The following is a 17,908-nucleotide window of genomic DNA, read 5'->3' on the forward strand; positions in this document are numbered from 1 at the left end:
AAAGGAAGGACTTTAAAATGTTTTTTGAAAATATATACAGCAAATGTCAATATACGAATTCTGCATGGTAAATACAAGGTTGCCTGTTCTATTTATCCTCTGTACTTTTGTGAATACTTGAACGATTTCTTAAATATTTTAAATCTAAGCCATGTTGTACATAATTTTCTTCCTAAAAATTAAAGCAATTTTACAATATTTTTACCTGAAACATGAGGGTCTACCTTTTTAAAAATCATTGCTTTGGTTGGTCTCCATATTCAAAAATTTTTATATTCCAATCTAAAGAAACTAAAAATTCTACCCTCTTTTCACAAATGATTTGGCTTAGTAACAATTTCAAATCATTAGTTCTCAGGAGACTCCACAGTTTATTTCAGACTTGAACTGAGGGATTCCACCACATAGACCTCCTAAATGAAGTTTAAAACATTCTTCCTGGGCCTTTGAATAACTAGTTTCATCATTTGTTGTAGAGCAAACAGGCTGAAGGACCTGACTCTACTCCTGGGCTCTAACTTCCCAGTGGGAACCTATCACTTCATTAGTGAATATGTTCCTTCTCATTTTCTCTGTTTATGTGAGGTATTAAACTTATGTTTAAAAAAAAAAAAAAAAAATCCTAGTAAGTCTTTAGATGTATGTAACGAAACTTTACTCTAAAGAAATCAGGACCACAGTGACAAGCTTTCTCTCTTGTATTAAAATTATCTGTAGTCAAATTTAAGTTCAGCCTCATTTCTTTATAGGCCTTTGGAAATTTGACAGGTCATCTACAGCTAAATAGAAACAAGATGCCTCCCATTTACAATCATATTTGTACACGAAAACAAAAGTTTAACACACTTTTTGTCACCATGAAGGAAATATCAAAGATACTGTTAATCTTCACCAAAACTGATCAATATTCTCTCAAAGTAGCAACCACCTGATTTAAAGAATTACTGGCTTGTTATCTTAAACAAGAAATTATATTCAACTTATATTGATGTTTTCTATCTGAAGCGTGTCATGCAATATTGTAATTTATCTCATAAATCTACTAGAGTGTGATCAAATTCTATCAACTCTGATTGGCATAAATTTGAAACAATGAAGCAATCACATCTGTTAAGCAGTTCTAGCTTGCTAGACAACATTTTAAAAGTTTATACAATAACATAATTATATTTTTTCTCCATAAGACCTTCCTGTAGCTGATTTCAGCTTTTTCATAAAGTTTTGTATGTGTACTGGGTTCAGTGGGATACAGAACAAAAGATAAGAAAAGGAGATGGAAGAAGTGTGGGAGATGGATTGACAGAGATGGTTTAAGTATGAACTTCAAACACTCGGAAAAATATTTTAACAAAACTCCAAATGAATTACAAGGTGTCAAGATAGGGGAAAATAAGTTCATTTGAATAAAAAATATATAGTATATCTAACTTTATCCTGAAACTACTCCATAAAAATATGAATGTTGAATTTAAATGAAAATACATGGGCATAAAACAAAGAATTCAAACCATGCTTTATGGAACAAAACACTATTGTAGAGCAAAATTTACCACCTACCTTTTTTGGTGCAAAATTCCTAATTTTTGAAACTTAAATGATTGTTATGAAAACATTATAATAGTATGTATCTAAGTTAATAGGTGAAAAACACAATATTCCAAAAGTAATTCTATGTAATTTTAAAGACATTTCAAATTAGCAAGTGAACTCAAGGATGAAAATGATTAGGCCCTAAAGATATATGGGGTGTACGGGCTAAAATGACAGAGAAATATTAAAAATAAAATTTAGGACACTGTTAAGTAACTTCATCAAGTTACTGATCCTACTGCTTTATTATCATCATGACTAAGATATGACTTAAGAGGATGTGAACATTCTACTAAATGTTAGCTAATAATAGCTAAATTATTATTATAAATCCCATCTGGGCCATTCATTGACAGTTAATCATATACAATGTTGAGACATTTCTCATCCTATTGAACTTTGTACTTGCCACTCTTTACATGCATACATCTTCACTCCAAAGTGATACCTCTTTGACTTCCCTTCATACCAACCAGGGCCTTGTATGTACTCAGTACATATTTGCTGATTGATTTATTTTAACTTATATGAAAACATGACTCATGAGTCAAACAGTTTAGATTAAAACAATTTTATTCCCTACCATTAAAGTTGAAATTAATAAAACAAAACAATATTACGATCAAAGGAAAACTTCCCAGAAAGAGACAATAGGTAATTCTGATGGTGGAAAGTGAACTCAAGACAGTGACAGAGGTCTTTTAAAGAAATCTTGTGCTAATTCAGATGTTTTCCTTTCGTCTGTGGATATGGCAGGCTTTCACAAAACAAGTATATCTTATTTTCTTAGAATTTTTCAATTTGGAATAACTGGAATATGCTTTGCTAACCAAAGATGACAAAACTTTTTTCTCCATTCTTGCTTCTTTTCTATGATTTTGTTGTACTCTCCTTAATATATAAAACTATCCACTAGTCATCTATTTTTTCGTATCCTGTAGATTAATTTCTAATTAAATGCATAAAGAAATTGAAGCTCTCATGACTACTCTGTAATTTAGCTTCAATGTTAAGACATTTTTTGATTACCACAGGATACTAACAATACTAATATTTTATTTAAAAAAAGTAAATTTCCATTAAGTTTTATTTTTTAATCTATCAAACATTCACTGAATAGGATTAAAATAAGAAATAATTACAATTCTTCTGATAAAACTGTACTGTTGCTACCTATTATCAACCTCATTTCTGTATTTTATGTTTTCATTCAAGAAACATTATGCTTTGCACATAGGCACTGGGAAAAATAAGACAATTCCTGTTTTTATTACAAAGATAAGCAATGAACTAATTATTACAACATGGTATAATATGTGTTCTACTAAGGTTTGTGGAAGGTGAGGAGATATCACTGAGGAATCAGGGAAAGCTCTCAAGAGCTACATCCTGCAAGTTGAGTAAGCCAGGAAAAGAGGTACAGAGTGAACAGCACATAAAAAGATCGACTGAACAAAGATTAACCACATGCCACATGGGCTTATTTTCTCCTTCCCCAAACCCCAAAGAGATCTCAGATTTTTGGAAAATAAATAACTTATCAAAGGAAGTAACTCATAAAAGAACTTATAAAAGACACTGAGGAAAAGGCAAACCATTTTGCCCACAGTCCAGGAACATTCAACCTCACACATCCCACCTCTACTACCCTGGTGTAGAAAAATGGAAACTACAAGAAATGGAAAAACAGACTTAGCTAACAAACAAACAGGGGGAAGAAAATAACTTCCCCAAACTGAAGGACTTGCTTCCAGAATGAAGGAGTCCCCAGAAAATCCAGTATAAACAATGAACAAAATCCACTCCAAGGCACATCATCATAAAAATTCAGAGACAAAGATTCTAAAAGTTTCCATAATTATAAAAACAAGTCATGCACAGCAGAAAACAATGTAGAAGGGGGAAAAAAGGCAAGGAGCCTCTCAGTAGCAAAACTGAATGCTGTGAAACAAAGTCTTCAAAATTCTAAAAGAAAATTATGCTGCAACGTAAAATTCTATACCCAACCAAACTACTAATCATGTCTGACAGTAAAATAAAGACACTTCAACCCTCCCTAAGATCTTTTTCATATAATGAGGAAGTTAAACCAGAAAAAAAGACGATGAGTTGGGATTCACATATAAGGAAAAGAGAAAAGCTATCCAACCTCCAAGGATATCAAATCTTTGACTTTCTTCTAGAACACATGAGAACACCACAGCATAACTCTGAATGAAAATGGCAGTAGCAGTTAAACAAATAGGAAATAATATCAGAGGAAGCAATTAGAAGCAAGTATTCTTATATTATACACCTACTACACTTCAACTAAAAAAAAAAAAAAAAGAAGCAAGTATTCCTTGAGCAAAGATGCCACTGAGATTAGAGGGAACCCCCATGACAATGGCTCTTAGTCTTCAGATGACAGTCTCTACATTACACCAGGGTCAAATGACTGCCGAACTGTTGCACATTCATCTCTCAAGTTATGCTCACATGCACTATAAACAGTGTCACTTTGAAGATAAGCAAAACCATATTATACAAAAATGCATGTACCACACACACACACACACACATACACACACATTTTCATCCAAGATAGGGTTTAACTGTATTACTTTATAACTAGGTTTCACTTAAAAAGCCAACAACAAAATGAGTGTGTATATGGTTGGTTAGCATTAGTTATTTTTCAAATTTTCACTTATAAAATATCAAAGAAGTCAAAAAAAAATCAAAGAAATCAGAGTAAGCCCATATATTCCTAACTAGAAGAGTGTTTACGCTAAAATATTTAATCCTATGTGAATTGTTGGCTTTGACATTTTTTTCATCCATATAAGAAGCTCCAATCTAATCTGGAAGCATCTTTTAAGCATAAGAGTTAGAAGAGCTATAAGGAATAAGTGCACATTTTGAAAACAGTGGTTCTCAATCCCACCAGATCCAATGCCCTTTCATTCCCTGTACTATTCTGAAATGAAATTCAGAGTTAATAAAATCTACACATAGAATGTCTCTTTAAAAAAAAAAAATCAGGGACTTCCCTGGTGGTCAAGTGGTTAAGACTCCGCACTTCCACTGCAGGGCGCGTGGGTTAAATCTCTGGTTGGAGAACTAAGATCCCACATGCAGTGTGGTGAAGCCAAAACAAAACAAAACAAAAATTAATTCTAAACCATGTTATTAATTAAAAAGTAATTTATACTGAAATATTTATTTCATTACGTAAATGCTTAGATAACTACTTAAGAAGAGCAAATAAAATAGTCACATATTTGCATCTATATATAATAAATAAGTTTGGATCTAAGAGGAAAAAGATCACAAGTCATTCTCTATAAGTACCAAAAAAATGAAACAGGAGAGGTATAAGAGAACTCTAGAATAAAAATTAGTATGGAGATAAGTGATTAGACAAAAATTAAATTGAATATGAAAGAGAAAGATAGAAATAAGCTTAAATGAAATAAAGATTAAAATGTCGACCAAAAACCACAGTTACAGAAAGATAGAGAAGATGAAAAGGCAGAGGGCTATGTACCAGATGAAGGAACAAGAAAAAACCCCAGAAAAACAACTAAATGAAGTGGAGATAGGCAACCTTCCAGAAAAAGAATTCAGAATAATGATAGTGAAGATGATCCAGGACCTTGGAATAAGAATGGAGGCAAAGATTGAGAAGATGCAAGAAATGATTAACAAAGACCTAGAAGAATTAAAGAACAAACAAACAGAGATGACCAATACAATAACTGAAATGAAAACTACACTAGAAGGAATCAATAGCAGAATAACTGAGGCAGAAGAACGGATAAGTGACCTGGAAGACAGAATGATGGAATTCACTGCTGCGGAACAGACTAAAGAAAAAAGAATGAAAAGAAATGAAGACAGCCTAAGAGACCTCTGGGATAACATTAAACGCAACAACATTCGCATTATAGGGGTCCCAGAAGGAGAAGAGAGAGAGAAAGGACCAGAGAAAATATTTGAAGAGATTATAGTCGAAAACTTCCCTAACATGGGAAAGGAAATAGCCACCCAAGTCCAGGAAGCGCAGAGAGTCCCATACAGGATAAACCCAAGGAGAAACACGCCGAGACACATAGTAATCAAAGTGGCAAAAATTAAAGACAAAGAAAAATTATTGAAAGCAGCAAGGGAAAAACGACAAATAACATACAAGGGAACTCCCATAAGGTTAACAGCTGATTTCTCAGCAGAAACTCTGCAAGCCAGAAGGGAGTGGCATGATATATTTAAAGTGATGAAAGGGAAGAACCTACAACCAAGATTACTCTACCCGGCAAGGATCTCATTTAGATTTGATGGAGAAATCAAAAGCTTTACAGACAAGCAAAAGCTAAGAGAATTCAGCACCACCAAACCAGCTCTACAACAAATGCTAAAGGAACTTCTCTAAGTGGGAAACACAAGAGAAGAAAAGGACCTACAAAAACAAACCCAAAACAATTAAGAAAATGGTCATAGGAACATACATATCGATAATTACCTTAAACGTGAATGGATTAAATGCCCCAACCAAAAGACATAGACTGGCTGAATGGATACAAAAACAAGACCCATATATATGCTGTCTACAAGAGACCCACTTTAGACCTACGGACACATACAGACTGAAAGTGATGGGATGGAAAAAGATATTCCATGCAAATGGAAATCAAAAGAAAGCTGGAGTAGCTATACTCATATCAGATAAAATAGACTTTAAATTAAAGAATGTTACAAGAGACAAGGAAGGACACTACATAATGATCCAGGGATCAATCCAAGAAGAAGATATAACAATTATAAATATATATGCACCCAACATAGGAGCACCCCAATACATAAGGCAACTGCTAACAGCTATAAAAGAGGAAATCGACAGTAACACAATAATAGTGGGGGACTTTAACACCTCACTTACACCAATGGACAGATCATCCAAAATGAAAATAAATAAGGAAACAGAAGCTTTAAATGACACAATAGACCAGATAGATTTAATTGATATATATCGGACATTCCATCCAAAAACAGCAGATTACACGTTCTTCTCAAGTGCGCACGGAACATTCTCCAAGATAGATCACATCTTGGGTCACAAATCAAGCCTCAGTAAATTTAAGAAAATTGAAATCATATCAAGCATCTTTTCTGACCACAACGCTATGAGATTAGAAATGAATTACAGGGAAAAAAACGTAAAAAGGACAAACACATGGAGGCTAAACAATACGTTACTAAATAACCAAGAGATCACTGAAGAAATCAAAGAGGAAATCAAAAAATACCTAGAGACAAATGACAATGAAAACACGACGACCCAAAACCTATGGGATGCAGCAAAAGCAGTTCTAAGAGGGAAGTTTATAGCTATACAAGCCTACCTAAAGAAACAAGAAAAAGCTCAAGTAAACAATCTAACCTTACACTTAAAGAAACTAGAGAAAGAAGAACAAACAAAACCCAAAGTTAGCAGAAGGAAAGAAATCATAAAGATCAGAGCAGAAATAAATGAAATAGAAACAAAGAAAACAATAGCAAAGATCAATAAAACTAAAAGTTGGTTCTTTGAGAAGATAAACAAAATTGATAAACCATTAGCCAGACTCATCAAGAAAAAGAGGGAGAGGACTCAAATCAATAAAATCAGAGATGAAAGAGGAGAAGTTACAACAGACACTGCAGAGATACAAAGCATCCTAAGAGACTACTACAAGCAACTTTATGCCAATAAAATGGACAACCTGGAAGAAATGGACAAATTCTTAGAAAGGTATAACCTTCCAAGACTGAACCAGGAAGAAATAGAAAATATGAACAGACCAATCACAAGTAATGAAATTGAAACTGTGATTAAAAATCTTCCAACAAACAAAAGTCCAGGACCAGATGGCTTCACAGGTGAATTCTATCAAACATTTAGAGAAGAGCTAACACCCATCCTTCTCAAACTCTTCCAAAAAATTGCAGAGGAAGGAACACTCCCAAACTCATTCTATGAGGCCACCATCACCCTGATACCAAAACCAGACAAAGACACTACAAAAAAAGAAAATTACAGACCAATATCACTGATGAATATAGATGCAAAAATCCTCAACAAAATACTAGCAAACAGAATCCAACAACACATTAAAAGGATCATACACCATGATCAAGTGGGATTTATCCCAGGGATGCAAGGATTCTTCAATATACGCAAATCAATCAATGTGATACACCATATTAACAAATTGAAGAATAAAAACCATATGATCATCTCAATAGATGCAGAAAAAGCTTTTGACAAAATTCAACACCCATTTCTGATAAAAACTCTCCAGAAAGTGGGCATAGAGGGAACCTACCTCAACATAATAAAGGCCATATATGACAAACCCACGGCAAACATCATTCTCAATGGTGAAAAACTGAAAGCATTTCCTCTAAGATCAGGAACGAGACAAGGATGTCCACTCTCACCACTATTATTCAACATAGTTTTGGAAGTCCTAGCCACGGCAATCAGAGAAGAAAAAGAAATAAAAGGAATACAAATTGGAAAAGAAGAAGTAAAACTGTCACTGTTTGCGGATGACATGATACTATACATAGAGAATCCTAAAACTGCCACCAGAAAACTGCTAGAGCTAATTAATGAATATGGTAAAGTTGCAGGATACAAAATTAATGCACAGAAATCTCTTGCATTCCTATACACTAATGATGAAAAATCTGAAAGAGAAATTATGGAAACACTCCCATTTACCATTGCAACAAAAAGAATAAAATACCTAGGAATAAACCTACCTAGGGAGACAAAAGACCTGTATGCAGAAAACTATAAGACACTGATGAAAGAAATTAAAGATGATACCAACAGATGGAGAGATATACCATGTTCTTGGATTGGAAGAATCAACATTGTGAAAATGAGTATACTACCCAAAGCAATCTACAGATTCAATGCAATCCCTATCAAATTACCAATGGCATTTTTTACGGAGCTAGAACAAATCATCTTAAAATTTGTATGGAGACACAAAAGACCCCGAATAGGCAAAGCAGTCTTGAGGCAAAAAAATGGAGCTGGAGGAATCAGACTCCCTGACTTCAGACTATACTACAAAGCTACAGTAATCAAGACAATATGGTACTGGCACAAAAACAGAAACATAGATCAATGGAACAAGATAGAAAGCCCAGAGATTAACCCACGCACCTATGGTCAACTAATCTATGACAAAGGAGGCAAAGATATACAATGGAGAAAAGACAGTCTCTTCAATAAGTGGTGCTGGGAAAACTGGACAGCTACATGTAAAAGAATGAAATTAGAATACTCCCTAACACCATACACAAAAATAAACTCAAAATGGATTAGAGACCTAAATATAAGACTGGACACTATAAAACTCTTAGAGGAAAACATAGGAAGAACACTCTTTGACATAAATCACAGCAAGATCTTTTTTGATCCACCTCCTAGAGTAATGGAAATAAAAACAAAAATAAACAAGTGGGACCTAATGAAACTTCAAAGCTTTTGCACAGCAAAGGAAACCATAAACAAGACGAAAAGACAACCCTCAGAATGGGAGAAAATATTTGCAAATGAATCAACGGACAAAGGATTAATCTCCAAAATATATAAACAGCTCATTCAGCTCAATATCAAAGAAACAAACACCCCAATCCAAAAATGGGCAGAAGACCTAAATAGACATTTCTCCAAAGAAGACATACAGATGGCCACGAAGCACATGAAAAGATGCTCAACATCACTAATTAGTAGAGAAATGCAAATCAAAACTACAATGAGGTATCACCTCACTCCTGTTAGAATGGGCATCATCAGAAAATCTACAAACAACAAATGCTGGAGAGGGTGTGGTGAAAAGGGAACCCTCTTGCACTGTTGGTGGGAATGTAAATTGATACAGCCACTATGGAGAACAATATGGAGGTTCCTTAAAAAACTAAAAATAGAATTACCATATGACCCAGCAATCCCACTACTGGGCATATACCCAGAGAAAACCGTAATTCAAAAAGACACATGCACCCGAATGTTCATTGCAGCACTATTTACAATAGCCAGGTCATGGAAGCAACCTAAATGCCCATCAACAGACGAATGGATAAAGAAGTTGTGGTACATATATACAATGGAATATTACTCAGCCATAAAAAGGAACGAAATTGAGTCATTTGTTGAGACGTGGATGGATCTAGAGACTGTCATACAGAGTGAAGTGAGTCAGAAAGAGAAAAACAAATATCGTATATTAATGCATGTATGCGGAACCTAGAAAAATGGTACAGATGAGCCAGTTTGCAGGGCAGAAGTTGAGACACAGATGTAGAGAATGGACATATGGACACCAAGGGGGGAAAACTGCGGTGGGGTGGGGATGGTGGTGTGCTGAATTGGGCGATTGGGATTGACATGTATACACTGATGTGTATAAAACTGATGCCTAATAAGAACCTGCAGTATAAAAAAACAAACAAAACAACTAATACTAAACTTTCATTGGGTTATTTGTATGGAAACATGTTATTATAAAAAAAAAAAAAAAAAAAAAAAAAAAGATTAAAATGTCAAGACAAATTACATACTGTTGAAATAGAGAAAATTATGAAATGTGGTTATTAGTACAACTGACCTGGGTTTTATTTCTAAGTGTAGTGTCAAAATAATTACCTATACTTAGGTTGTTACACTGCGGTTACAACCTATCCCAGAAAACCTACCACACTGTCAAGGAATTAAGTCTCTAGTCGTTTAAAATACTACAATAAAGACTATATCCCCCCAAAATATTGCCAGTGGAGTGGGTAAAGAAATTTAAGAAGTTACAGAGAATTTGTATAATAGATTGCTTATTGGAGATGGTACCAGAGTAATAGCAGTATAACATAAAAGTACAACATAAAAATAAATCATTTTAAAACATATTTTTAACAATGCATTTATCATTCTAAAAACAAAATTTTAATATTTAAGATGGCAATAATGAAATATCTTAAACAATGCTTATTAACTAATAAAATTCAATTAATTTAATTTAGATCCATTAATTTAAAATTTAGTTTGTTATTAAAAGAGTCTTAAATATCCTGTTACATATTTGCAACCAGTGTAACAGAGCTTCCAGTAAACTGCATTGCTGAACTGAAAACTTCTCACCTAAATACCTAGTTAGAAATGCTATAAATCAGGAAGTGGAAAGAATGTGTGAAGTAAATACAACTTTGAGAGTATTTCTTTATTCTACTTAAGATTCCCCTCAACACAAACTTCCCCTAAAGTATCAGATTGCTCATGTAACATCTTACAAACAACTGTCAGTAATATTACATACTGAAGTATTATCGCTTTATCTTTGAAGAGAGTTTAAGCAAGCAGACATTCAAAAGTTATGTGGTTCTCAGGACAATTTTCTGTAGTCTGAGACTGTCCCATGCATTGCAGGACACCTAGCATCCCTGATCCCCACCCATCAAATGCCAGAAACACTCCTATAATTATTGTGACCAGCTAAAGTACTCCTCCTTAATTTCCCAAATTCCCCTCATAGGGCTTTACCACCCTTGTTTGGAAATCATACTCTAGAAGTCTTACAGAAAGAAGCATGCTATGGTACCGAACTATATGAAAAAACGTGTTTCAAAAACAGAAAGAAACACTTTTATCAATTACACTAAAAATTATAACTTGCAATTTTATCCTCTTCCAAACATTCTTTCTTCAGCCTATATTTTTTGGTATTGTGTAGTGAGGCTAACTTAAAGAGATTTGTTAACCACTCTAGAACAGATGTATATTCTCCTTATATGTTTTTTAATAGAAAGCTTTCCAATATATGACCTTTTCAATACTCCAACTTTTACTTAGCTGAATTAAAGTCAAAAATAGAATCTAATCAATAGGCATGTATAGGCATGCCATGCTTCTATAATTTCATTTGTGTGATTTTATTTTCTGTTTTTGTTGTTGCTGTGTGGTTTGGGTTTAGTGTTTCATTGAGCAGCACCAATACTAAGGTGGTCAACACTAAGACACTGCATTTAGTCAGGACAGGATTCAGTATTATTAAAGACTGTTATGTGTCAGTATTATCTAGTGCCCTAGGAAATCCATGCAGTACAAGAGTCCCCTTTTTTACTCTGCAAACTCTAAATTTAATAAGGTTCTATTTAATTAGTGCAGGATTCAAATACACGTTCATGCCAAATTTTGCAACCACACGGGAGGTAGGGGAAAGATATTTCAAACACTTACATGGGAACAACCTTAGGTTGCTGTCTTAAAATATCAGTGCAGGATGCAAACTACTTCACAGACTATCCACAAAACGGATGAGGTGTGAAAGAAATTCTGTGCTTAATGTGACCTTTGGCTGTACTTTTACTTGTCATAATTATAAAGGAGGTACTCTCAGAGCCAACACATAAGCTATGTTATTACTCTTACAATTATAGTAGTATTTCGCCAAGTGCTTCATATACTGTGACAAACTCGAGGCAAAATATACGGAAGCCCTTACCTGTGTTACAAGACCTAACAGGCCTTGCTGAACAAAAAGAGTGCTGATATTATACATACATATGAATAAGAACTAGTGCATAAGAATTTTTCTTTTTAATGTACATTCAAATACAAATATGCCAGGTTACCTAGTTCAACTTAACAAGTCATCTATTCTCTAAATGCAAAAAAACTTGAAATTTAAATTTAATACCTAATTGTGACTTTATTAAATACATGTCAAGAAGGAATTAAAAAGAAAACTATACAAAAACCAAAAACCTTTAAGCAACTCTCTTCTACAGATTCCTATTTTCCCACACAGAATTTCACCAAGGAAAAACAGTTGTTTTCAAAAATGCTTTGGAAAACTGCCAAATTATCAATATAAATGACATGTAACATGATTTTTTAAGGAAAAAAAAAAAAACTACTGGATCATCTAACATAAAATTATAAATTCTGAAGGTGTAACAAATAGAATTAGTTTTCCGTACAATGTCAAATATACCATTTATCAGAAGATTTACAAAGCAAAACAAGTATTAAAAATCCTGTAATGCATGCTACAAAGAAAAACTTTACAACTATATACTATATTATGACCAACTTTGCCATACTCATCTTTCTGTTCCCAATAGTAATACTAGTAATACCTCCTCTTTATTTTCACCTTGAAAACAGGTTCCAAAAGCTGTAAAACATCAGAGTCACACTTTATAAAAGTCATAAACACAAGCTGCCTAGGTTGGCTAACAAAAACACATAAATACTGGCCATAAAAGAAGTTTGTTTTATCATAAAATATTGTTTTAAATATTGCATGTGAATTAAGATTGCTCTTAAATATGCATTATATACACTGTTAGGGACTACTCAAAAGGAATCTGAGATGTTACTAGGGTGACCAGAGGTCCCAATTTGCCCAGGATGGTACTAGTTTACACCTATTGTCCTGGCATTCATACAGATGCAATTATTTATGGCACTCACACCAACATCACCCAAGATTTGACCTAACAGAGTCCTGGAAATGGCCTTGGGCTTAAGAGTCAAAAGAAGTGATCTGAGCATTAGACATCCACCAGGCAAACATTCAATCTCCCTGAGGCACAAATTCTTCTTCTGTATTTAATTCGGATCCACTATACAGGATTATAAGAAGAATCAAATCAGAAAATTCAAGAAGCTCAAGTACTGCCTACTGTTTAAAAAAGATGACCAAATGAAACACAAACTGAATATACTTAGCAAGTTAAGTCTATCAGAGATATAAATAACTACAGTCTCTAAAAACAAACAAATGAAAACAACTCAGGTGAAAAACTACATTATGCTACATTACAGAATTGTAATGTAGCATAATTACATTACAGATTTGTAATGTAATACAACAAATAAAACTACATTAAAACAACAATAAAGCTACATTACAGAATTGTAATGGGCTAAGAAGGACATTTGGGAGTCAGACTAAATGAGTCCCAATTCCAGCGCCATCACTTACTGTCAGCTGTGTGGCAATGAGCAAGTTACTAAGTCTCTGTTTCCTCATTCATAAAATGAAGATAATAACTGTACTTCTCTCACTGGAAAGAGTAACAAATAATCCATGTAAAAGATGATGTGAGCACTGTGCCTGCACATAGTAAGTGCTCAGTAAATGCTAGCTACTATTATGACAATCTCCATCAACATCTCTTTTCAAAAACAAGTCCTAAGAAATTATTCAGGAGACAATTTCACATATGTGTGCATGTGTGTGTGTGCACATATGTGTATCTGTATCTTCCAATTAAAGATCACTTGGATGACACAGCTACATGTTACAGTGTGGGCTGGGTATATTACACAACTAGTATAGGAGATCTTATTCAACATTGGAGAAGGCAGCTTTTTTCTCTGAAAGAAGTCCACAGTGGCATCCTGAAGCACACTTTAAAATAAAATTCCATCTCTAACAACATCTGTGGTTGTTCATCTAGAGAACAGAAGAGTCACAGATATGTACAATAAACACATTTTTAAATCCATGTATATAAATCAAATGAAACCGCTTCCTTTAAGGCAAGCATATGAAGATACTAAAGCAATATCCCAATTGAACATTCATATAGTCAATATTTCAAAATAAGAAATTTGGGTTTACATATGCACAGTTTAAAATTCTATAGTGAAACCTGTCTACAGAGGTCATTTTCCCTATATTTCAACAGCATATAGTTCAAGTTGAAATGTACAATGTTGCTTCTCTCTGAAATGTTAAAACTGTAAAGTACACAGTAATTCACTGCAAGCAAACACAGGAGAAAGACTATGTTGTACGCATGATACCCTTTAACCCAATTACTTTAACTTATTCATTAAACCCATTCAAAAAGGGAACACTAATAACTTGTGCTACCTTACGAAACAGAGTCAGAACTAAGATGAAATACTTTATTTGGTTAAAAATAGAAACTTCACGTAAGAGAATTATTAGGTAAAGACAGAGAAATTATAGCTGGCATTTATAAAAGACCCTTGTACATTTTTAGCTCATTAAAATAAAGTGGTATAAAACTTTCCATAAGAGATATGGTATAAAATAAGTATGTCACTAAGACTGATATAAAAATCTATATAAATATCATGCTGTTTTCCAAATACACATATAACAGGTATTTAAAAAAACAAAGGGCTACATCAGTCAAATTTATATCTCAGCAATCCAAATCTAAGTTGGACTTCATTCCTCTGAGCTTTCCTAAAAATATTCCAGTAGTAAAATAGCTTTGACACTAAAATAAAATAACTAAGACTCCATTATCTATTCTATAGCAAGTAAGAAATACCGACCTGCCCTTTAGAGATACCAAGGATAATGTGCACTGAGGTTTATATGTTCTGTCTCAGTTTACAGGCTATAGGCTATATCATTAATTTGTAAGTGACTCTACAATAAGTATGCACACAACAAACAAATATTGTATCACAGGTAACCCTAAACAGGTAAATTTAGAGCTAAACAAAGCATAACGGAAATTTTATCACTACCATAAATTACTTTAAAAAAAAATCCCTGGGCATTGCAATGAATATACTTTTGCCTTAGAGCTAATACTTTAATTTTAAAGAACCACAAAGAAAAAAATCAAAACTAGTCAGTAACAATGCAGCATCTAAAAGCAATAAACTCAAAATTAAGTTATAAATAATTTAAAGCATGTCATGAAGATGTATTAATAATTCATCAGATAAATAATTTACTAAATAATCAAATAAATAAATAATGAAATACATAAATAAATCAGCAAATAAATAATTCTGCAAAATAACCTAAACAATAAGTCACCCAAACAAATCACAAACCTACAAAACTACAATGATTCTTTGGATTCTGATAGTTTTAAATAAGCAAATGTACATAAACTAGATCAATCCTTGTTAGAATTAGAAATATTTTTCAATGCTATTTGTAAAATCCTCATCTCAGTACATAAGAATACATTTTCAATTTTTAAAAGACTGCATAGGATTAGTTCTTATAAATTATTAACATGATTATAATATATCCTCTTCTATATTTTACATATAATAACTCTGCCTAACATATTTTCCCCCAAACAACTGGATACTTAAAATATTGTTAATTTACAGTTCTTTTTCAAAGCAATACTTACAGTACAATAGTGCTATAGTCTTTCTGATAGCTTTCCTATCTTCACCAAGTCTCTGGAAATTTTCTGCAAGGGGTAGAACAGTTAGAATAACCTTAATTATTATAGACAGCATTTCATTCACTGGTGAACAATGCTTTATAACTCTACAAAGTAGCAATGGGAAGTGGAGGTTATTGTGAACTCTGTCAAGTTTTTAGAAGTCTTAAGTGGACTAATAAGCACAAGCTGATAGAGGCCTGGCTTCCTCTAATGGAGCTGACACACAGGCTGTTACAATTGGAGGGATTTCAGATGTGAAGACAAAAACTTCGAAGGTCAAAGCGACTGGCTGACACCTAATGCCATCAACAATTTGAGAAGCTCACAGTCCTTGAAAGAACACAGGAGATCACTTAACTCTTACAATGTGAATGCCGTGACAACCAAATGGGAGCACCACAAAGAGACAAAACACAGCTGACCTCATAAATTAGTCTTCATTTAACATTTACTTCAGGTTTTTATCCACCCACAGTATAGTACTCTTGAAGTCCACAAATAGCAGATCCTAAACTGTGATAGCCTTTCCCACAGAAATAAGAACTTTGTAATGAGTGTTTGACACTTTCAAGGGAATAAATCCAAACAATATATAGCACAACATCTGAAGAGAAGGAAACTGAAATTAAAATATTTTTATAATCTAGCTCAATGAATTCTCAAAGCAACTTAGGTAATATTTTACCTATTTCATAATCAAGGAAAATGAGGCTCAGCAAGAGTCTGTATGCTGCCTGCGGTCCCCAAGGGGCAGGAAGATTCTAACTTTTTCTACACGACTTCACGTGAAGGGTCACTGAACTACAGACTCCTTCAATTTGAGCCCACCTTAAAAATACAGCAAACCCTAAAGCTTCGAAAATTGGTTAGAGCAATGGTTTCCAACTGGGGGGGGGGGGAGGGGTGATTTGCCTCCCAAGGGACACTTGGCAATGTCTGGAAACATTTTTGGTTGTCACAACCAGAGAGTATTACTGGCATCTAGTGGGTAGAGATCAGGGATGCTGCTAAAGATCCTACAATGCACAGGATAGTCTCCCACAACCAAATGATCATCTGCCCTAGAATGTTAATACTGCTGAGGGTGGGAAACTCTGGGTTAGCGTAAAAGGTCTTTCAGGGCTGTGCAGTTTTCCTGTTATAAAATAATACACATTTGGTTCAGGGATATAAAGTCTTTTTTTATGTGTGTGGAACACCCTGCATAAAAATGTGTATACTGTGGAGAATGGGTATATGGGAACTCTTTGTACTTTCTGCTCAATTTTTCTATAAACCTAAAACTTCTCAAAAAATAGTCTAGTAACTTTTTAAATGTGTATCCTTCACTTCTTTCACTAAAGTTATGAATAACTGTCTTAGAATCAATACCCCCCAAAATACGTCTAAAGTTATAAATAAAAAATTTTTTTAATTTCATTTGTCAAAATTCTTCCAATAAAGTTAATGAGAGCATTAAAAGTCACATTTATGAGCTAATTCTGCCTAAATGACTAGCCAAGATATCTAATAAATATTACAAATCCATAGGGCTTTAAGAAATTATTTTGATACACTACAATTAATAATCTTCAATAGTTAGTGATTTTTTTTGCCTAAAAGCTATCATACGTTTTCTGAAATATCTGTGATAATTATTAAAATCATTTGAGAACAAAATTCGGCAATATAATTATCAAAGAACTCCAGAATATACGTATCAAGTATTTCCCTTTCAATACCAATTAATCTCTCTCCAGTCTCAAAGTAGATTTTGGTTTTCAACATGGATCTAGAATCTACCACGACACAATGCATGTTTCCTTATATTGGACCCATCACATTACTGCACAGAGCATCAAACAATGGCATCCTTTATCAGCTAGGGTTAGGTCATATCCTTCCCAAGACAAAAAAAATTTTTAATAATTATAATATAATGACTTGAGAGGAAAAAATCAAAGGAAGAGAATTTCTCCCATGTAAATGTCTAGAAGTAGACAATCAAAGGCTGATGTGGCCACTCCAAATATTAGGAATCCAAGTTCCTTCCATCTTTTTGCTCTACCATATACTGTTCTATTAAAAGTCACCTCACACTCCAAGAAGGCTATGGGGAGCAGCAAGA

At 33.7% G+C, this 17,908-nt stretch overlaps 1 protein-coding gene across 5 annotated transcripts in view; it reads right to left on the reverse strand.

Annotated features, from left to right (window-relative positions):
* The window catches only part of TBC1D5 (TBC1 domain family member 5), a 537,570-nt gene that overhangs the window by 466,846 nt on the left and 52,816 nt on the right, over positions 1-17,908 (reverse strand). For all 5 annotated transcript variants that reach the window (XM_059920388.1, XM_059920390.1, XM_059920392.1 and 2 more), the window contains exon 2: positions 15,763-15,825. The gene's annotated coding sequence lies outside the window, so the exon portion shown is untranslated. The remainder of the gene's footprint in view (positions 1-15,762; positions 15,826-17,908) is intronic.

Source organism: Balaenoptera ricei, chromosome 4 (assembly GCF_028023285.1).
Source record: "Balaenoptera ricei isolate mBalRic1 chromosome 4, mBalRic1.hap2, whole genome shotgun sequence".
NCBI classification, from domain to species: domain Eukaryota; kingdom Metazoa; phylum Chordata; class Mammalia; order Artiodactyla; family Balaenopteridae; genus Balaenoptera; species Balaenoptera ricei.